The sequence below is a fragment of the Malaya genurostris genome, chromosome 1 (assembly GCF_030247185.1).
Source record: "Malaya genurostris strain Urasoe2022 chromosome 1, Malgen_1.1, whole genome shotgun sequence".
NCBI classification, from domain to species: domain Eukaryota; kingdom Metazoa; phylum Arthropoda; class Insecta; order Diptera; family Culicidae; genus Malaya; species Malaya genurostris.
Window position 1 is genome coordinate 145943472 of NC_080570.1, and position 23087 is coordinate 145966558.

The window sequence follows — 23087 nt, forward strand, 5'->3', positions numbered from 1 at the left end:
AAGTGATTTACACGGCATTTAGCATATTCAATTACTGTGTACTTCTTAGGGAACCGAATATAGATAACGCCTCTTGTGTTATTTAGCTGCAATAACAGATCGGCTGAAAAGTTCGTATCGTTTCTATGAGAGGGCGCCACTAGAATTAAATCCATACCATTTTCAGTTAGTACCAACCTTCAAAAGATACGTGTATAACTTTGACAGCTGTCTGATTATTAGTTTGTGAGAAATTGCATTTTGAGTGAAGCTACTTTTGTTATTGTGAAAAAAATGGAAAAAAAGGAATTTCGTGTGTTGATGAAACACTACTTTTTGATGAAAAAAAGTGCAGCCGATACCAAAAAATGGCTTGATTAGTGTTATCCAGACTCTGCACCGGGCGAAGCAACAATTCGTAAGTGGTTTGCAAAATTTCGTACTGTTCATATGAGCACCAAAGACGATGAACGCTGTGGACGTCCAAAAGAGGCTGTTACCGATGAAAACGTGAAAAAAATCCACAAAATGATTTTCAATGACCGTAAAGTGAAGTTGATCGAGATAGCTGACACCCTAAAGATATCAAAGGAACGTGTTGGACATATTATTCACGAATATTTGGATATGAGAAAGCTTTGTGCAAAATGGGTGCCGCGTGAGCTCACAATCGATCAAAAACAACAACGAATTGATGATTCTAAGCAGTGTTTGGAGCTGTTATATCGAAAAAAAAACCGATTTTTTCGTCGATATATAACAATGGACGAAACATGGCTCCATCACTTCACTCCGAAGTCCAATCGACAGTCAGCTGAGTGGACTGCACGCGATGAACCGAACCCAAAGCGTGGAAAGACTCAACAATCGGCCGGTAAGGTTATGGCGTCTGTATTTTGGGATTCGCATGGTATAATTTTCATCGACTACCTTGAAAAGGGAAAAACCATCAACAGTGACTATTATATAGCGTTATTAGAGCGTTTGAAGGACGCCTCATTTGAAGAAGAAAAAAGTTTTGTTTCATCAAGACAATGCACCGTGTCACAAGTCGATGAAAACCATGCTGAAATTGAACGAATTGGGCTTCGAATTGCTCCCTCATCCACCGTATTCTCCAGATTTGGCCCCCAGTGACTTTTTCCTGTTCTCAGACCTCAAGAGAATGCTCGCTGGTAAAAACTTTCGCACGAATGAAGAGGCAATTGCTGAAACTGAGGCCTATTTTGAGGAAAAGGACAAATCGTACTACAAAAATGGTATCGAAAAGTTGGAAGATCGCTATAATCGCTGTATCGCCTCTGATGGCAATTATGTTGAATAATAAAAACGAATTTTGGCACAAAAAAAATGTGTGTTTCTATTAAACGATACGAACTTTTCAGCCGAACTGTTAAGTACACCTGTTTGTTTTGAGCATCAGTTTGTTCCTCAAGCAAAATTTCAATTTCAATGAGCATGAACTCATTTAATGTCAACAACGACGGTTTTTGATTCAATCAAAAACGATAATCGATGCATTCGATTAAAATAATAAACTGCTAAAGGAAAAGCGAAAAAACAATTTTAAAAAAGATAAAGAGAAGAACTGTTTGGGAACGAGACTGCTGAAAAAAAATGCTCGGAAGCGATAAAAACGATAAACTATAAAAACGATGTAAAACGTATCATCGATAATCGATGAAACATAAACGATATAAATGATGTAATCGATTAAACATTAACGATATAGTCGATAAAAACGATAAACTGTTTGAGGAACGGTGAAACGTCGATTAAAAAACTACTCGCAAACGATGAATGAAAAAAGATATAATTTATAAAAACGACATCATCGATAATCGATAAAGGATAAACGATATAATAGATAAAACAAACGAAATAATTGATTATAAATTAAATTAATAAAAACGCTAGTCTGCACGATAAACTGCACGAAAAAAAATGCAAAAGGAGCGGTAAAAAATGACTAAAAAAAAACTGAAAAACGAATAAGAGAATGATTTTAAAAACTGCTCGGATGAGAGCTCGAGGAACGGTCAAACAACGATTTAAAAACTGTTCGAAAAATGATCATACAATCGTTAAAACATACACGATAGATTCGATTCAAACGGCAATCGATGAAAAAGATAATCGATAGAAACGATAGTCGATAATCGATTGAAACGATAAACTGTTCGAGGAACGGTGGAACGACGATTGAGAAACTATCTGAAAAACGATAAGGACGATATAATTTATAAAAAACTATATCAACGATAATCGATAAAATCGTTAAAACAAATGATATAATCGATTAAAAAATCAAAAAAGTATAGTCCATAATATCGATAATCGATTAAAACGATAATCAATAAGGAAAATAATCGATAGTTGATAAAAACGACAATCGTTTAAATCAATGAAAACGATCAAAAACTATAAACTGCTAGAAAATCTGCAAGAAGAGTAATGAAAAAATGATAAAAAACTATTCAAAAAACTTAAAAAGGAATGGTGAAAAATAAGTAAAAACGATCAAAGCACGAGGAACAGTGATACAACGATTAAAAATAATCGATAAATCAATCGATAAAATTGATGAAAAAATGACAAAAAACTATTGGGGAAACTGCAAGACTTGATTACAAATGATTTACGTAACGGTGAAACAACGATTTAAAATCAGCTCGAAAAACAATAAACAATGAAAACAACAAAAACGATATAGCCTAAAAAACATATGATCGATAAAATATACACGATAGAATTGACTAAAACGATAACTGTCTGAAACGATAATCGATAGAAACGACAGTCTGTGAAATCGATAAAAAAAGAGTTAAATTCGAAAAACGATGATGCAACGATTAAAAAAATGCTCGAAAAACGATAAAGGATAAGAGCTACGGAAACGTAATAATCGATGTAATCAATCAAACAATATGATTGACATTCGATAAAGCATAAACGATATAATCGATAAAACAGACGCTATAATCGATAAGAAAAGAAGTCGATTAAACGATTATCCATAAAAACGATAATCAACAGTCAATAAAAAGGTAAAAGGTGTAAAAACGATAAAAAACAACGATAAAAAAATATTGCTCAAAAAACTTCTTTTGTTGATTTGGTTAACTCATTTCAAAACCGTCTTATTGTTCGCATACATTGTGTTGTTTGTTGTATGCGATTGGTTTATTTCGTCAATAAAACTGCCTAACCAGTGCTCCTAGAAAAGACACACGCTGTATTGATTATTCTGAATATTTTTCTGTACACAGAAAAGTGTTTATTTAACTTATCTGAAAAAGTATATATTATTATAACGATTTTCCGAACAGTGTATTTGGCAAAATGGAATAGTTTCAAGATTTTAATATGTTGCAATTTTTCATAAGGTTTGTTTTATACGTTTTTTTCGTCCAGTTCGTTTGACTAGATTCTCAAATATCTGTGTTAAAAGTATAAATACATCTTAAGAGCAATAACCGACAAAAAAAAACGGTTCAGAGAATACAGTGTATTGAGTGCCGTGTCGAGACTTCATTCAAGTTGAATTTTGTAGCGATGCGCGTTTTTTTTTAATCAGAGGGAGCCATATCTGGGCTATACGGTGGATGAGGAAGCAATTCGAAGTGTTATTCGTTCAATTTATTAATTGTTGCCATCGGCGTGTAATCCGGTGCATTGTTTTGACGAAACAGTTGTTTTTTTCTTCGACGTATGGGCCTTTGGACGCTTCGGATCAACTGCTCAGATGATGATCGTTTTGATTCCGGAGTGAAGTGTCATGGATCCATGTTTCATCCATTGTCACATCGGTGTGTGTACGACCACGTGTAAATTCAGCAAACCAATAACAAATGGTTCTTTTCGATGGAGCAGAGTCTGGTCAACACGTTTGAAACCATTGCTGAGCTTGAGCAGTATTTTATTCACCAAAAAGCAATGATAAATTAACTCTCGCAATTGTTTTGAAACCATTGTTTTGAAAATGACAAAGGTAGCGTTACTTATATGGCATTCACTTTTTTACTACTATTCGAAATGTCATGAAATTTCACACATAGTCTTTTGTAAGTTAATACTTCATAAACGTCTCACGGATTTGCTAGTCATAGCGCCATCTGTGTGTCAGTCACACGACTTATTGAGTGGTGTTTTATTTTGATGCTTGAGTTGATTCAGAAAATTGGAATTCAAGTTGATCTTCAGATGAAATTCGACAATTGCTATCCGCTATTTAAAGGCATAAAGTTCGAATAAAACTTTCCATAATGTGAAAAATGTTGGATACATTCTGATTATTTTCGGATTCGAGTCAGTCTTATTTACAATTATCATCTATTCAAACTTAATCCCCATTTTTTGCGCAAAGCTTTCCATTTAATTCAGACTATTGGCTGGAGTAAACGAAGAAATGAAAAAGTTTCTACGGAAACGATTTATTCAGATTAAGTCACAAATTTATTCTGACTTGTAATTTTTTTTTTTCGCTTCTGCGGCTCCGACGGGAAACGGAACGGAAAACAGTAACACACCCCCACGCACGCTTCATCGCGGATAAAACTTACATCATTGCCTAGCGTCAAGTTGTCAAACAATTTGCTCTCGTTTACCAACCAACCGAAGCAGGGGAGGACGGGTCTGTCGGATCGCCGCCCATCCCTAACAACCATCATAGTCTTGAAGCGTGCCACTTTTCTTCTTGTTATTTTATCCGAAGGAAAATGATGGCAATGATTGAAGCGAAAATCACTGCAAACGGTTCCTCGAACAACTAAATTGGTGGGTGTCGCCTGGATCAATCTGTTCCTGGTTTTTTTTCTTCTATTCGGGACAGGATTTTCCGACTAAATTGGATTCGTGGAACCGACGAAGAAGAAAAAATTGTCGGAAAGGTGGGAAATAATTCCAATCGGTTGCTAGATTAACTTTGAATGAATACGGGCTGTAGGGGTTTGGTTTTTATTAGGGGACAAAAAAGTATACTTCTTATTCGCAGATTTTCCTTCTGAATTTCCGCAAGGGCTTGGCGGATAAGCGAGTAGAGTTTTAGTCAGATATTAACTAAAGATAAAACTAAATTAAACTACCAAAAAAAAAAACAATAACAAATTACAATGGACAGAGTAATAATACTCCATTTCTAAACAAGCATTAATTCTGTTCTGTTGAGTTCTGTTCAAATGACTGTCAAAAATAATTTTCATGTACTTAAACTTTAAAGAGAGAATGATTCTTTGAAATTTTAAAACGTCCGCACCCATTAACGCGTTACTTTGGAACCGCAACTCTGGATATGTATTAAATTCAATCAGGCGATTGGATTTCAAATGGAAGGTCTTCAGACGGAATTACATTTTGACCAGCATCAAAAAATGCAATTTCATGATTTAGTTTTAGCGGTGGACAATTGCTTGACTACACCCAGACGTGAAACTTAGATTATTAGATTTGAACTTAAATTGATGCCCTTAGCACGAATATAGAATAACCCCAAAATAATCCTAGTAGTTCATTGAACAGAGTACGGTTTATTTTCAATTTGGGTCGTTATGACGTCGCAACCAACTTAGTTCAATTTTATAATCAGTTTTAAGCGAGAAAAGAACTAGTAAAAGATTGACGAATGAAATAGTAGAAGTAAATGTTTGCGAAAAAATCAACTCAGACACGAGACATTCGCTGGTTAGTAACCAAACTGAATATCTCAGAACTGGTTATCAAATGGGTTTAGGACCCATTTGGAAGTTTAAAAAAATGATTCAAGGCTTATTAGGACTCATTATTCGTGAATCAGTGTTGGTATTATCTTTCTCAAAAAATCAAAAATTAACTCATCATCACTGTCGTAATTTTTTCTCTGCGCTCAATTTTGTCAGAGTTGGCTAAACCGATTTTCACAAGATTAGATCCGTTTGAAAGCCAATCTTGTGAATTTAGATTCGAAGATGGAATGACTGTTAATTTTAGGTTCAGATATATCATGGCATGAGTGACGTAACCGACAAAACGGTTTATTTTCGTACCGCTCAATTTGCTCAGAGATTTTTTTTTTCATAAATACGTTTATTTCTTAAGGCAGTTTACATAAGTTTTTCTTCGCCGTAGCATCACTTTTACATAATATTCTTATCCTAATTTAATTCTGACATAGTCACAACGTTTTGCATTTATTAAAACATATTCTCTTATTACTTAAATATCATCTTAGGTAACTCGTCATTAATTATGAAATCTACTCGGAAATATTATTTGAACCAAACGATTAACTTCTATAAATTATAAAATAAGCTGTTATTTTCAGACATTTTGTTAATAATTTCATAAACTGTTTCGAGTTTGTTTGTATCATTACATTATTTTTATTCTAATTTAGCTATTGGTTGAACTCATGGTCGCAGCTGGGATCAGAACTAAGTCTTGAAAGGGGCCTTTATTAAATTGAAACTCCAGTTTTCTTTATGAAATGATAAATAAGTTTCATGTATGAAAGGTCACGACAAGCAAGAATGTCTCGAACTGGGATATTGGATAGTCTACCTTGGGTACGCAAAGAATTTATTAGTTGAGATCTGACATCACGATACTCCACGCATGTCCAAACGACATGATCAATATCTCGATAACCTTCGCCACAAGCACAATGATTAGTCTCGGAGAGCCCAATTCGAAGGAGATGTGCATCTAACGTGTAGTGATTGGACATGAGTCTGGACATCACACGAATGAAATCTCTACTCACATCCAGTCCCCTGAACCATGCCTTTGTCGATATTTTCGGAATAATTGAGTGCATCCACCGACCCAGATCATCTTTATCCCAAGAAGCTTGCCAGCTGGCAAGTGTTCTTTGGCGAGACGAGCTATAGAATTCGTTGAAAGCAATTGGTCTCTCATAAATTTCACCCTCAATAGCACCACGTTTGGCTAAAATATCGGCTCTTTCATTGCCAGGAATGGAGCAATGAGCCGGGACCCAGACTATAGTGATTAGATAATTATTGTTCAATATGTCGTTCAGGCACTGTTTTATTTTGCCCAGGAAAAACGGTTCAGTCTTGCCAGTCATGTTTGAGCGAATGGCTTCAATTGCACTCAGACTATCTGTGAAGAGGAAATAATGGTTTGGAATTAATGTGACGATTACACTCAAACTATAATGAACTGCTGCTAGCTCTGCTATATAAACAGATGCAGGTTCTTGAAGCCTAAATGAGGCCGAAACATTATTGTTGAACATACCAAACCCTGTCGCTTCTTCAATTCGCGATCCGTCCGTGTAAAACATTTTCTCAGAGTCAATATGCCTGAACTTACTTGAAAATATTTTTGGGATTTCCGTCGAACGTAGATGATCCGGGATTCCACGCACTTCGCGCTGCATGGATGTATCGAAAAATAAAGTTGAGTCAGGGACATTTAGGAGGCTGACACGGATAGGAATATATCTTGAAGGGTTGATTTCCTGTGACATATGGTTAAAATATACTGTCATAAATTTTGTTTGAGATCGAAGCTCGACTAGTCGTTCGAAATTATTAATTACCATGGGATTCAGCACCTCACATCTTATTAGCAGGCGTGATGAAAGCTCCCAAAATCGATCTTTTAATGGAAGAACTCCCGCCAGAACTTCAAGACTCATTGTATGTGTCGAATGCATGCACCCTAAAGCAATTCGCAAACAACGATACTGAATTCGCTCCAGTTTGATAATATGAGAGTTTGCAGCGGAACGAAAGCAAACGCATCCATATTCCATCACTGAAAGTATCGTTGTCTGATACAATTTTATTAGATCTTCCGGATGAGCACCCCACCAAGATCCTGTTATTGTTCGAAGAAAATTTACTCTTTGTTGGCATTTTGTTATCAGAAACCTAATGTGTCCTCCCCACGTGCATTTGGAATCAAACCACACCCCAAGGTATTTGAAAGTCAAAACCTGTTGGATCATTCTTCCCATCATATGAAGCTGAAGCTGCGCGGGATCATGCTTTCTTGAAAAGACGACCAGCTCTGTTTTTTTCCGCAGAGAATTCGATACCAAGATGAACAGCCCAATCGGACAAGTTATCTAAGGTATCTTGCAATGGTTTATGCAGATCAATAGCTTTGGGTCCAGTAACTGAAACCACGCCATCATCTGCCAATTGTCTTAGTGTACATGGGGTTACTAGACAGCTGTCAATGTCATTTACGTAAAAATTATAGAGGAGCGGACTGAGGCATGAGCCTTGCGGGAGACCCATGTAACTATTTCTGAGTGTTGCCAAATCGCCATGTGAAAAATGCATGTGTTTCTCTGACAAAAGGTTGTGCAAATAATTATTTATAACCGCTGGGAGTCCATTTTGGTGAAGCTTGTCTGAAAGAACATCAATGGAAACTGAATCAAATGCTCCTTTAATGTCTAAAAATACAGATGCCATTTGTTGCTTTTGAGCGAAGGCAATTTGGATGTCAGACGAAAGTAATGCAAGGCAATCATTCGTCCCTTTATTTCTACGGAAGCCAAACTGAGTATCTGACAACAAACCGTTCGACTCGACCCAAGTGTCGAGACGTCGTAGAATAATTTTTTCGAACAATTTTCTGATGCAGGACAACATCGCAATGGGTCTATATGAGTTGTGATTGGAAGCTGGTTTCCCCGGTTTTTGAATGGCGATAACTTTCACTTGTCTCCAGTCAGGTGGAACAATATTTTGCTCAAGAAACTTGTTGAACAATTCCAACAAACGTCTTTTTGCGAGGTTGGCCAGATTCTTCACCAAGTTGAATTTAATTCTGTCCAACTCTGGAGCGTTATTGTTACAAGACAAGAGTGCTATAGAAAATTCCATCATTGAAAATGGGTTATTAATAAAACCATTATTTGGAGGAGATTCCCGTATAATGCTCTGCGTAGGAACAGAATCTGGGCAAACTTTCCTAGCAAAGTCAAATATCCATCGGTTCGAGTATTCATCACTCTCATTGCCCACGTTACGATTCCTCATTCGTCTGGCCGTGTTCCAAAGAGTGCTCATTGAGGTATCTCTTGACAAACCTTCGACAAAATGTCTCCAATAGCTACATTTTTTGGCTCGAAGTATGCTCTTGTACTTGGTTTCTAAAACCATAAGTTTTTCAAAATTCTGAGGAGTTCCTCCTCCCCGTTTTAGAAACGTCTTGCAAGCATTTTGTTTTGCGAGTTTAGCCTCTGAGCACTCTTTGTCCCACCAGGGGTTGGAGTCGATATTTTTTGTCAAATCATATGGAATACTAGCGGAAGTAGCAATGCAATTGCTACTGCTAATTGAGATGATGATTGGTAAATGATCGCTACCGTGTAAATCAGGCAGTATTTTCCAGGTGCAATCTAGTCGAATTGATGTTGAGCAAAGAGATAGATCTAATGCACTTGGGCGTGCCGGAGGTCTTGGGATCCGTGTCATGCTACCCATATTTAATACCGTCATGCTAAAATTGTCACAAATGTTTTGTATTAAAGATGATCTGCTATCATTGTAAACGGAACCCCACATAATACCGTGCGAATTTAAATCCCCCAGAATCAATCGTGGTGCAGGAAGGGCTTCAACCATTTCATTAAGCTGTTGCTGTCCAACTTTGCTTTTGGAGGAATATAAACCGAAGCTATGCAAATATCTTTGCCTTTAATGTTTATTTGGCAAGCAACAACTTCTATACTAGAAGTTGAAGGGATGTTTAATCTATAAAAGGAATAGCATTTCTTAATTCCCAAAAGCACTCCACCATACGGAGAGTCTCTATCGAGACGTATAATGTTAAAATCATTAAAATTTAAAGCTATGTTTGAAGTAAGCCATGTTTCGCATAAAGCAAATACATCACATTTTTGACTATGCAATAATATTTTAAATGAATCAAGTTTTGGCATGATGCTTCGACAATTCCACTGCAGGACAGTGATTGTATCATTTGCGACTGGTGATAAATTATCCATCAAAAGATACAAAACCTGAGACAATTGGCCATTGAGCTGATAACTGCTTCAAAAAGGTTCTAGCTATTGGAAGGAATGCCATTATGAGGGTCTTTAAGGGTTCAGATATATTGAATGCTGAGAAAATCCATTCAACAATTTCCGAAAACTTCAGTAATCCTGTTGGTGGCTGTGAAATGGAGCCCACTGGATTATTATCTTTTTCTGTACTAGATCCTGGATTGGTTTGTGAATTTGACAAACCAGGAGGCACAGTCTTTGGTTTTGACTTTTTTTGTTTAACACGGGGATCTTTTTTTGAAGATGAAATTTTAGGTGTCTTTTTTGGTAATTTGGAGGAAGACTTCTTTCTCTTAACTGACCCTTGGGTAGTGATAAACGAATTACCTTCACTATTTTCGTCAGAGTCAGAGTCCTCTGGTTCCTCTAGATTTGAAAACCCGTTTTCGGTTTCCAAAGGGGGGACATCAATGACCGTTTTAAGCATTTCTGCATATGTGCGCTTAGACCGTGCTTTTAAAGAAAGCTTAATTTTGTCTTTGTGCACTTTAAATGCAGTGCATACTGAAATATCATCATGAGGACTATTCCCACAATAAATACATTTTTCAATTTCCTTGTTGCAATCATTATCTTTATGAGGCCCTTCACACTTAATACATTTTGGTTTATTACTACAGTAAGTAGCTGTGTGGCCGAATTTTTTGCAGTTCGTACAATTCATTACATTTGGAACAAAAAGCCGAACAGGGAGGCGAATTTTATCGACATAGACATGGGACGGCAACGCAGACCCGGCAAATGTCACTCGAAACGAGTCTGATGGGCGATAAACTTTTTTTTCCTCTTCATGAACTACTGAGTACAGTTGTTTGCACTCCAGTATTTTCACACCCTCAAACATAGAGTTCTTGAAACGACCAACACCATGCTTGAGTAAATCATCTACCGAAAGACTCGCTTCGGTAACAACACCGTCAATTTCGACATCTTTGGAGGGTATGTAAACTTTATACTCTTTATTGAAATGTTCCGAAGAGACAATATCATTCGCGTGTTTCAAATTATTTACCACAACACGAATTTTATCGTTATTTACTTTTATGATCTCTTTGATTGAAGAGTATCGTGATGTCAAACCTTTATTAATTTGAAAAATGTTTAATGGCTTTGATATACGTCTAAAAAAGACTATCCAAGGCCCAGAAGAGCTCTCCTGATATTTTTTCGTTCGTGGGGGTATCGGATTCATGCTAGGATTTACGTCCATGGATTCATCCATTACATTAAAATTTTTAACTAAACTTTAAAATAAAATTTGAAACCAACACTACACAGTACTCAATCAAAAGGAAAAGAAAAAACTTCTACCTTGAAATTGTTGTCTATCTCCGTTGCACTGCCGTGTAGATCCTCGTTGCTCAAGATGTTCTTGTTGGATGTATCTGGACGTTGATACAATGCTGAAGCTCACTGTAGCGTTAGAATATGATGTGATGCTACTGCTACCTGACATCCAGCACCACTCGAATTCCGATTTGCTTTCGTCTTCGCCAGCTGTAACCAGCGCAGGTCACCGGTGTATACCTGCGTGTTGTATGGCAGTGGAAAGACCGAGTTGTCTTGTCTCCTTCTTCCTAGTGCTCCGCACCGATATGCTTCTGCACCGAAGTGCCTTCGCACCGGTGTGCCTTTGCACTCTCCTGCTTCTATGTGCCTTTGCACTCTTCCTCTTCGATGTGCCTTTGCACTCTCCTGCTCAGCACTTGTGGCTGTATATTGCGGCCTGGGTAGAGTTTGGGAAACGCCCTTTGTTGTTTCCTTCACCAGCTTGGCCCAGCACTAGGGCTCTCATATGCAGCACGACTATACGGTTTAACGGCTGCTGCCAACAGGTCTCTACCTGTAGTTCAACCGTTGTCGTATTTAACGCGTGTAAACCAACCAGCGTTATTAAACTGTACGCTTCTATACACAACCTTCTCGGTTGAACGGCTATTACTGAATGCTTTTGCTCAGAGATGACAAAACCTATTCTAACCAGCTTAGACTCGTTTGAAAAATACTGTTAGACCATTGATCAAGTTCGAAAATCAAAAGTCTTGAGATATAATGGTATAAGTGACGTAACCGACAAAACTTGTTTTATTTTTTACCGCTCAATTTGCTCAGAGATGGCTAAACCGGTTTGAACAAGTTTAGTATCTTTTAAAGCTACTATTGAACTGTGGATCCAGTTCGAAGATCTAAACGCTGTCACTTCTGGTTCTTGAGATATAATGGTATAAGTGACGTAAACGGCTAACCACACATTTTTCATCGGTATTATCACACTGCTAGGAGGATTGAGCTGGGTTTTCAATTGTTTTTCTCACCAGTTTTTTCACTATCCACGCAGTTTTCACGATTTGATCGATGAATGATTTGATCGGTTTTTGATTATCGTTCTCATCGACTGTAATTTTGATCGATTATCGTTTTGATAGATTATTTCGTTTGTGTTTTATCGATTATATCGTTTATAATCTATTCATTGATTATCGTTTTTTATTGGTTATAGTTTCTATCGACTTTCGTTCTAATCGATTATATCGTTTGATTTATTAATTATACCGTTTATGCTGTATTCCATATCAGTCATATCGTTTTTATTGTTTTCAGCATTTATTGATCATTTTTCAAATTGTTTCTCTGTTCCTCGAGAAATTTATCGTTTTCATTGATTTTATTGATTATTGACTATCGTTTTTATCGGTTATTGTTTTACTATCTTTTTTATCGATCATCGTTTTTATAGATTATCGTTTCTACCGACCATCGCTTTTATCGATTTTAATTGTAATGTTTTATTTTTTATATCGTTTATGTTTTATAGATTATCAATAATGTGGTTTTTTATCGATTACAAAGTTTAACGTTTTTAAATCGTTTATTAACCGTTTCCCAAGTAGTTTTTTCGTCAATTATTATTTATCGTTTTTTAGATTAACGTTTTTATCAATCATTGTTTTCATCGGTTATCGTTTTAATCGATTATATCGTTTATGTTTATTCGATAGATGATATGGTTTTTATCCATTACATCGTTTTATAGTTTTTATTGTTTATCGTTTTTGGAGCAGTTTTTCAATCGTTGTTCAACCGTTCCTCGAACAGTTTCTTGTTTTAATCGCTCATCGATTATTGACTATCGTTTGTATCGATTATTGATTATCGTTTTTATCGATTATCTTTTTTTTCAATTGTCGTTTTTATCAATTATCGTGTTGATCGAATATATCGTTCATTTTATCAATTATATCGTTTATGCTGTATCGATTATCGATATCTTTTTATTTTCAACCATATCGTTTTTCTCGTTTTTTGAGCATTTTCCAAATACTTTCACTGTTTTTCGAGCACCATGTTCATCACTTTGGTCGTTTTCATCGATTTTATCAGTTATCACTTTTATCGATTATCACTTTTATCGATAATTGATTATCGTTTTTATCATTTTCTTCATTTAGTTTGCATATTTTAAATTACTTCTTTGTTCCTCGAGCAATTTATATTTTTCATTGTATTTATTGATTGTTGACTATCGTTTTTATCGATTATAGTTTTACTGCCTATCGTTTTACCGACCATCGTTTTTTTATCGATTATAGTTTTGATCGATGATATCATTTGTTGTTTTGTTCATTATATTGTTTATGTTTTATAGATTATCAATGATGTGGTTTTTATCGATTACAAAGTTTAACGTTTTTAAATCTTTTATTAACCGTTTCTCGAGCAGCTTATTTTTTTTATCGATTATTATGTATCGTTTTTTCGATTAACGTTTTTATCAATCATTGTTTTTATCGGTTATCGTTTTAATCGATTATATCGTTTATGTTTTATCGGTTGCTGATATGGTTTTTATCGAGTACATCGTTTTATCATATTTTTGTTTATCGTTTTAAGAGTAGTTTTTAAATCGTTGTTTAACCGATTATCAAGCATTTTCTTGTTTTAATCGCTCTCATCGATTATTGACTATCGTTTTCATCGATTATCTTTTTTATCAATTCTCGTTTTGATCGAATATATCGTTTATTTTTTTCAATTTTATCGTTTATGATTGATCGATTATCGATATCGTTTATTCAATCATATCGTTTTTCCTGTTTATTGAGCATTTTTCAAATTATTTCACCGTTCTTCGAGTTCCGAGTTTATCGTTTTTTTTTCGCTTTTATCGATTATCCCTTTTATCGATAATTGATTATCGTTTTTTCGATTATCGTTTTAATTGAATATATCGTTTATGCTGTGTCGATTGTATTGTTTTTATCATTTTCATCATTCAATTCATTCATTCATTCATCATTCATTTGTTCCTGAAGCAATTTATCGTTTTCATTGTATTTATTGATTGTTGACTATCGTTTTTATCGATTATCGTTTTTACCGACCATCGTTTTTTATCGATTATCGTTGTAATCGATGATATCATTTGTTGTTTTATTCATTATATTGTTAATGTTCTATAGATTGTCAATGATGTGGTTTTCATTAGTTACATCGTTTTATCGTTTTTTAATCGTTTTTCGAAGTTTTTTTTTTGTTTCACCGTTTTCTCGAACCGGTTCATCGTTCTTTTCGATTATTGACTATAGTTTCTATTGGTTATAATTTTGGTTGATTATCGTTTTTATCAACTATCGTTTTCATCAACTGTCGGTTTTATCCTTGATCGTTATAATCGAATATATCGTTTCTTTTATTAATTGTATCGTTCATGCTTTATCGATTATCGATGATATCGCTTGTTTCTGTTATATCCTTTTTCCGTTTATTTGGCATTTTTCAAATTGTGTCATCGTTCTTCGAGTTTCGAGTTGTTCGTTTTTATCATTTTAATCGATTATCGCTTTTATCAATTATTACATTTATCGATAATTAGCTATCGTTTTTATCGATTATTGACAATCGTTTTTTATTGATTATAGTTTTATTCGAATGTATCGTTTATGTTTTATCGTTTATATCGTTTATCGATTATATCGATTCTAGATGAAATGGTTTTTACCGATTTCATTGTTTATCGTTTTTCGAACAGTTTTTAAATCGTTCTATCGTGTGAGTTTATGCAACATCACTATACTATAGTGACATTTTTCCAATACTCTCTTCAAGTCAGTGGCGTATCTAGGGGGGGCGGCAAAGTAATCCTTGGGACCTTTCTTTTTTTGTTCGTCTTCTAAAGTCATGTTTCCGGAGACGGAGTTCAGATTTGTTTTTGCTCACTACCAACGATGGAGACGGCAAATCTCTTATTTTGCCACGGGCGTCGAAATTTCCTCGGTACGCCACTGCTTCAGACGATCATAATTATCATTGATTTTTGATAATCGATGCCTAAAATCGTGCATGATTTTCATCATCGGTGATATTTGATTATTTGATATTTTCACAACACTGTTCGTGATACGATTACAGATCAGTTTCTAAACCGAACAAATACAAAAACTCTCACTCAATCATTTCACTTCACTTGTCTCGATGATGAAGTTTTGATAGAAAATCCGAGAAACTGTTGAGTACGTATACGCTGAAGGATCGCATGTTTTTTTAAGTCACAAAAATGTACCAATATATTGTGCCAAAGGGGGAAAGTGTTCCAGCCAATGTTATTTCAACAATCGAAAAGTTTTTTCTGTCCCAGGAAGTGTACAACCGGAAAATTCTAGCCAGGAAAAGCGACAGCAGGAGAAGGAATTCGACGAAACAAATTCTCCAGAGGGGGGCTAAAGTTGTGAGAGAAACTTTCGCAGCTGAAACGAGTACGTCAGTGAAACAATCATCAACTTAACCGCATTTCATTCGCATGCGGATCGCAACCAATTCGCCTGCAACGGACAGCCATTCTCGAAATGACACTTTTGAGTTTTGAGTGATTTCACCAACGACAGGAGCGTACTTGTTCCTCCGGTGGCAGTCCTCTCGAAATGCATCCGTTTTCTGCTTCCTGTGGGAGGAACCGGAAGGGACCAAGGCTGCTCATGTCAGGGTTTTTTTTCGGCTCATGTTAATATTTTTTTCTTTTCCGGATCCGGAATATCGTTTTGGTTGTTGTTGTTGTTGCTGCGGTGATTTCACCCGGAATCATAACAGTAGGAGTGTCTGGCATTTTTTTTTGGGTATGAAACACCATACCCCTTCGGAAGTACACCGGTGCGCTATGATAGCGGTCCTAAATGGCCTCTTTAGAAACAAACACTACAGGCAACTTTCAAGTTTAGAGTTTCAACATCACATAACTCAGGCACATCCCAATGCAGTACACGATACCCGCACGTGAGCTACTTCACTCCAGTCTGTTAGGGAAGGGGGAAGGAGTTACTGACATTGCCAGGAAAATGTGCCTTCAGGGGGCACAAAAATTGGAGCAAGCTTTTCGCTTGTTTCCAACTTTTTTTTCCACGTTCGTGTGTGTGTGTGTGTCTGTGCATGAGTGCATACGTTCTGGCTTACCCACGTGGACAATAAGCGTTCGAAAATCCTGCTTGCTCGACAGCTGAGCATGACACCACTTGTCGACAATCCGTCGGTACCGAGTCGGCAAACTGAGGATTAGTGTTTTTTTTTACTTCCTCTCTCTCTCTTTCTGGCAGAGTACTTTCAGAGTAAAAAAATGAAAAAAATAAATAAAACGATGGTTGAAATGCTGTCAATTTGGTTGTTATAAACTTTTTCTGGTCGGTCTATATATCTCTCAGTTGAGCTCTGCACATTGTTCCACTTTTTTTTTGTCCTGTCGTCGAATTGTTTATTTTTTGCCCAAGCCAATTCCCGGATTTAACGAACTTCCGGCGGGAGTTGGTCGGTATTTTTTCCAACCAACTTTCGTAGCAGGAAAAAAAAACAAAATCTGCGAGTTGAATGGCATTTTGTTCAACTTGTTAGTTGGGAACTCGACGAATTTTCATATAGTTGACATGTTCGTAGTAATAAATTGCTGACCGACGGCATATCCGTGTCGTACGGTTTGTACACAGGACATACACGTGGGCTCTTTGATGTTTCTTACTTCTATCGATGAGTTAAAATTGCAAACAACTGTACGGTCGATATATTCAGTCATGATTAAAATCCAGTCGAAAGTATCGTCAATACTTCTCCTCTTTTCACTGGTTAGTAAGTACTTGACTTGACAGCGGTGTCGCTGTCTTTGTTTGCTCTGGTGCAGTCCTAGAACAGACTGGGAAATTTTTGCTTTTTTCTATAGAAAGGTAATATAATCGACTTTTGATCGGAGCTCCGAAAACCCCACAGCTACTCTTGAGCTGTGATTCAAATTCGAATAACCGTTAGCTGTTTCTATCGATTCTGGAGATATAATGGAATAAGTGACGTAACCGACGAAATGGTTCTTTTTCTCTTCGCTTAACTTTGTCGAAGATGGTAAATTGATTTTCATAAGCTTACGCTTGTTTGAAAGCTACTCTTTTACTATGAATCAAATTCGATAATGAATCGACTTTCCCTTCGGTTCCGAAGATATAATGGTATAAGTGACGTAACCGACAAAACGCATTTTCTTTCTCCGTCTAATTTTCACTAGCTTTGGCTCGTTTTGAAACTACTCTCATACCATTAAAAGTCAGTTGACTGTCACTTCCAGTTCCGTAGCTAGAATGAAATAAGTGACGTAACCGACAAATCGCAATTTTATTGGAGATGGCTAAGCCAATTTCAACAACCATAGGCCCGTTCAAGACTAATATTGGGCCATGGATCAAAATTGAAGATCATCTGACTGACACTTCCGGTTCGAGAGATTTAATCGTAAAAGTGACGTAACCGACAAATCGCGTTTTGTACAATCCGTACAATTTTTTTTAAAGGAATGGTCAAGAATTAAGTTGAAATGTGTCTCAAAAATTTTTTGTGTCTGAAATTATCGCCTTGAAAAAAATATGTTATAATGAGACTTTTTGAATGGCAAGAGAAAGGCCCATTCCCCACCATTAGGTGGATAGTAAGAACAGGTTTTTTTTCCCTCCACTCGTTTCCGGTTTGAGTTCGAACGCGACGGTTCTGCTGAAATAAGCGTCGGTGAGCTTCACCGATTGACGTTCCTTTTTGCTGGCTGGCTTCAAGGACGAATGGATCACGAGTTTTCCCAGAGTGAAGATTCAGATTGGCGCGCGGAGATGATGTTTGTGTTCGGTGGCACGTCCGGGCGATAGACGCTAGGGCGCTTCTCTGTCTGTCCAAATCAACCAATTGAATGCGATCTATCAAATATTGGAATAGTTGATTATGAGCTCTGGCTCCGTCAAGGCTTGCATTCATAATTTGGTTAGGAATGCCGGAATGACGATTGTTCGGGAACTTCGACAGACACCGTTCCGGACGATGGAGACTTGTTGCCGTCGTGAGCTGTGGAAATATTTGCGTTTCAAATTTGTGCTTCTCTAATTTGTGTAGTCAAGGTAATGAGAATTTTCGCTTTAATTTTTACTGTCATTCAAGAATAAATTATTTTGCGAAAAATACGCACCATGATTGTAGGTAATTGGGTAAGGCTTGTTCGCGACAGAATCTGAACAGACTAAATTTGGAATAGAACAAATTTGTTGTTAGTCGAATCCAAGATGCACTTTTTAATTCATTCAGCAGTGCATTTTAAGTCTTATTAAAATTAATTACAACTTAATATGGCTTCATGAAGAAAATACGGTCTGTGCAACCGATTTAGCTGGTTTTGTACAATATTTTCAAAAAATTAGGTACAACTTGGACTCCATTCGCTTCATACCATCAACAAAACGTCTTTGGCGTAGTGACAAGATGCCAAATCAAGCCAAAGTAGGCCAAATGATCTTTAAACTTGATCCACGACCCAAAATTAGTCCCGAAGGAGCCTAGGATGGTTAAAATCGGGTTGTCCATTTCCGAGAAAATTGAGTTCTGTCGATTACGTCAGAGAGTCAGAGTCTTGGCATAACATTCCTTTTGTGGAATTTGACCTTTCTGTTTCAACAGACTTCGCTGCCGATTCTTAGTGCACAGAATCATTGCATGGCTAGTACTATGGATCCTACTAACACTATGAATCCTTCCAGGTCGGGGTTCGAACATATGACAACTGGCTTGTAAGACCAGCGCCGTATGCGTTGAACCGCCAACCCGGGTAACGTCAAAAAAAACGAGCCTAATCTAGTAAAATTCGGTTCAACCATATCCGAGAAAATTGAGCGAAGAAAGAAAATTAGTTTTGACGGTTACGTCACTTATATCATTATATCTTCGGAACCGATGATGACAGTCGATTAATTTTCGAACTTAATTCACCGAAAAAGAGTAGCTTTCAAACGAGCCCAAACTTGCGACAATTAATTTAGCCATCTAGAAAATTGAATGGAGTGAAATAGTCGCTTTATACTATTCCAAAACACTTTTAGTTTAGTGACAAGATGCCAAAACAACCCAAAATAGCGAGAGAGCGTCAGCGATGAATATGAATGTTGGGAACTTGGCTATGCTATTCTTCTATATTTCTCAATTAGAAAGGTTATGTAATCACTGCGAAATGTTTTTTTTTAAATCGAGATCGTCGTGATCGCATCTGTATGTGTGTGTACAATAAATATGCACTCACTTCTCTCCGAGATGGCTGAACCGATTTTCACAAGCTTAGGTTCATATAGCAGGCCTTTTCCCATAGAATTGAATTTTATCCGGATCCGACCTCCGGTTCCAGAGTTACAGGGTGGTATGTGCAAAAAAAAAATGCAAAAAATATGCACTCAGTTTTTTTCAATAATGGCTGAACCGATTTTAACAGACCTAGATTCAAATGAAAGGTCTTACAATTCCACAAAACGCAACTGCAATTTTATTTTCATGCGACTTTCAATTTCGAAACTACAGTGTGATAAGCATAAAAAATTAAATTTCTCGAATATTTTATACATACATAGCGATGTAAAAATGAATACAGTTTTTTGAACTAACTTTTCTTATAATTATTATATTGCTGTGTTTGGTGTTTTGTTGGTTGATGGTAAAAATGGTGATTTCCGATATATCGGTTCCCAGTTCCCGGATCTGGAAGTACTGAAAATAGTGGATAAAAACTCTTAAAACGGAACTCACTTCATTTTCGCAGAGATGCCTAAACCGAATTTCGCAAACTTAGGCTTGTAAAACGTAAAATCTCACAAATCCAATAAGCTACTTTTGAATTTTTTTTCATCGAGGTTTTAACCTAAAGGTCATTCCCATCCTCGGAACTTCCTGATCCTATGTGAGGGGTAGGGAATCAAACTAAAGTGGGCTGCGTAAAAGGCTTCGACCCATCGCGCTATACACGGTCTTAAAATTTGAATTCTATTCGGATCTGACTTCTGGTTCCGGAGTTACAGAGTAAAGTGTGTTGAAAAATCTAAGCCGTCATTTAGAGCACGAAAGATTTAGACGCAAGAAAGGGGACAAATTCTTCAAAATTTCGCTCAAAATGGTTACAAATTGTAGTTCGTTTTAGTTGCTGATCAAAAGAAAGCGATTTCGGATACTTAGGTTCCTAGTAAAGTACCGGAAATTGTAACCATAAACTCCGAAAACGAAGCCGATTTCATTCTTGATTTGATTCGAGATTCAATGAAAAGATTTTGTGAGTCCTTCAGTAAAATTTGGATCAGGGTCATTTAGTCGAAAGCCATCTTACCGAAAACCGTTTCGCCGAAAACCATTTCGCTGAAAACCGTTTCTTAATATCGTAATTGTTTTGGAAAAAAAATACAAATAAAAGATGATACTGTTTACGCCCGCAATCTTCCGAAATTTCCTGAATTGAAAATGACGGATAAATTCATTTTTTCGAGTCCAGAATCCAGAAATCCAGTCTTGTTTTTAGATTGATTTATGATCCTCAGAACGGAATTCCCAAACTTGTTGACTTTATTTCCTACAAAGCATCAAAGCATTTGCGCTCAAGAAAAGAAACAATTCTGCGTTGCATCGAAAAAAAAATTTCCTTAAATGGTAATTTTGAGATCTTTGAAATCTAAATTTTTTTATACCATATTTCTTAGAATTGCATGACACGTGGAGATTTGGGGTTAACTAGAACAAATCTCATGTAATTCTTGGACATACAGCATCAAAGATTTGTTTTTTAAGTCCCAGAGCCGATATGCCAAAAAAAATTTCGATTTCTTAAAAAAAAATTCCGGAATGACACAAGATCTCGACGTTTCATTCAATTCTAAGGCATTTGGCATCAATGACAAATTTCGATTTAGCAAATTTCATGTAGACCAACCTCCCCTTCCCCCCTGGGGTAATTTTTCAAAATCGAAATATTTTTTGGGTCAGGGTCATTTCGCCGAAAGCTACTTCCCCAAAAGGGTCAAAGGTTGGATGCCATTTCGTCGAAAGCCATTTCGCTGGAAGTCATTTTACCGAAAGTCACTTCGCCTAAAGGGTTATTTTGCTGAGAGCCGTTTCTCTAAAAACCATTTCGACGAAAGGCTCAAGCCTTTGATGGTAATTTTTTAAAATCGAACATTTTTTTTGGGTCAGGGTAATTTCGCCGAAAACCGTTTCGTCGAAAGTTACTTCGCCAAAAAGGGTCATTACGTCGAATGCCATTTCGTCGAAAGCCATTTCGCCGAAAGCCATTTTACCGAAAGCCACTTCACCTAAAGGGGTCATTTTGTCGCAAGCCATTTCGCTGAAAACCATTTCGCCGAAAGGCTCAAGCCTTTGATGGTAATTTTTTAAAATCGAAAATTTTTTTTTGGGTCAGGGTAATTCCGCCGAAAACCGTTTCGTCGAAAGCTACTTCGCCAAAAGGGTCATTACGTCGAATGTCATTTCGTCGAAAGCCATTTCGCCGAAAGTCATTTTACCGAAAACCACTTCACCTAAAGCGTCTTTTTGCCGAAAGCCATGCCGCTGAAAACCATTTCACCGAAAGGCCCATTTGCCTTTTCGTCAAATGCCGAATCGTTAAATTTTCCTAATATCGTAATCGGAATTAATTAAATATAAAACAAACGAAAGATGATAGTGTTTACTGCCGAAATCTTCAAATGATGTTTGAAAAAAAAATCATGCAATTCTAGGACCTTCGGAATCAATTTTTTTTCGATTTCGCACATCTCAAAAATTTTTCTTGGTCTCGGAGCCGATGTTCTCAAAAAAATAAATTTTGAATTCTAGAGAGTAGAATTTTTTCAATTTTTACTCCTAGTTGACACTAGATCTTGAAATATCATGCAATTCCAAGACATCTGGCATAAGAAAAAATTTTCGATGTCGGGAATTTCATAACACATGGATCAATAAGTCCCGAGACTAAAGCAGAGATGGCGCTCGTAGTAAACCAGTAACCACGTCTTTCTAGAGTACTAACCTTTGCTTGAAACGGGTCAAAATTTTATGTCGATCCGACCAGAAACAGCTGAGTTATCGAGGTTGAAGTAAAGTCGTTTTGTAGTTTGTTTAAAAAATGAAAAAAAAACCGAGTTTCGTGTTTTGATAAAACATTGTTTTTTAATGGGTAAAAACAGCGTGCAAGCGAAACAATGGATTGAAAAATGTTATCCGGACTCTTGTCCATCAAAAGCAACGATTTGTCAGTGGTTCGCCGAGTTTAAACGTGGTCGTACCGACACAAATGACGCAGAACGCTCGGGTAGACCTGTGGAAGCCGTTACACCGGAAAATGTGAGTGGAGTGACAAAAATTATAATGAAAGATCGTAAAGTGAAGCTCCCTGAGATTGCTGAGATGACACAGATATCATATGGAAGTGTATTTACTATCCTTCATGAAAAATTGAACATTTAAAAGGTTTTTTCCAAGTGGGTGCCGCGATTGCTTTTTCATCAAGACAATACCCCCTGCCACAAGTCGATGAAAACAATAGCGAAATTGAACGAATTGGGCTTTGATCTGCTTCCCCACCCCCCATACTCACCAGATTTAGCCCCCAGTGACTACTTGGCTCTCTGCTGATCTTAAAAAAATGCTCCAGGGAAGACGATTTGCTCAAATGAGGAGGTCATCGCTGAAACTGAAGCTTATTTTGAAGCGAAAGATAATTTTTTTTATAAACATGGTATTGAAAAATTGGAAAAACGTTGGAACCATTGTA

The 23087-nt window shown here is 36.7% G+C and overlaps 1 protein-coding gene across 5 annotated transcripts in view; it reads left to right on the top strand.

Annotated features, from left to right (window-relative positions):
* The window catches only part of LOC131426090 (diacylglycerol kinase zeta), a 473898-nt gene that overhangs the window by 53619 nt on the left and 397192 nt on the right, over positions 1-23087 (top strand). The gene's annotated exons all lie outside the window — the stretch shown is intronic.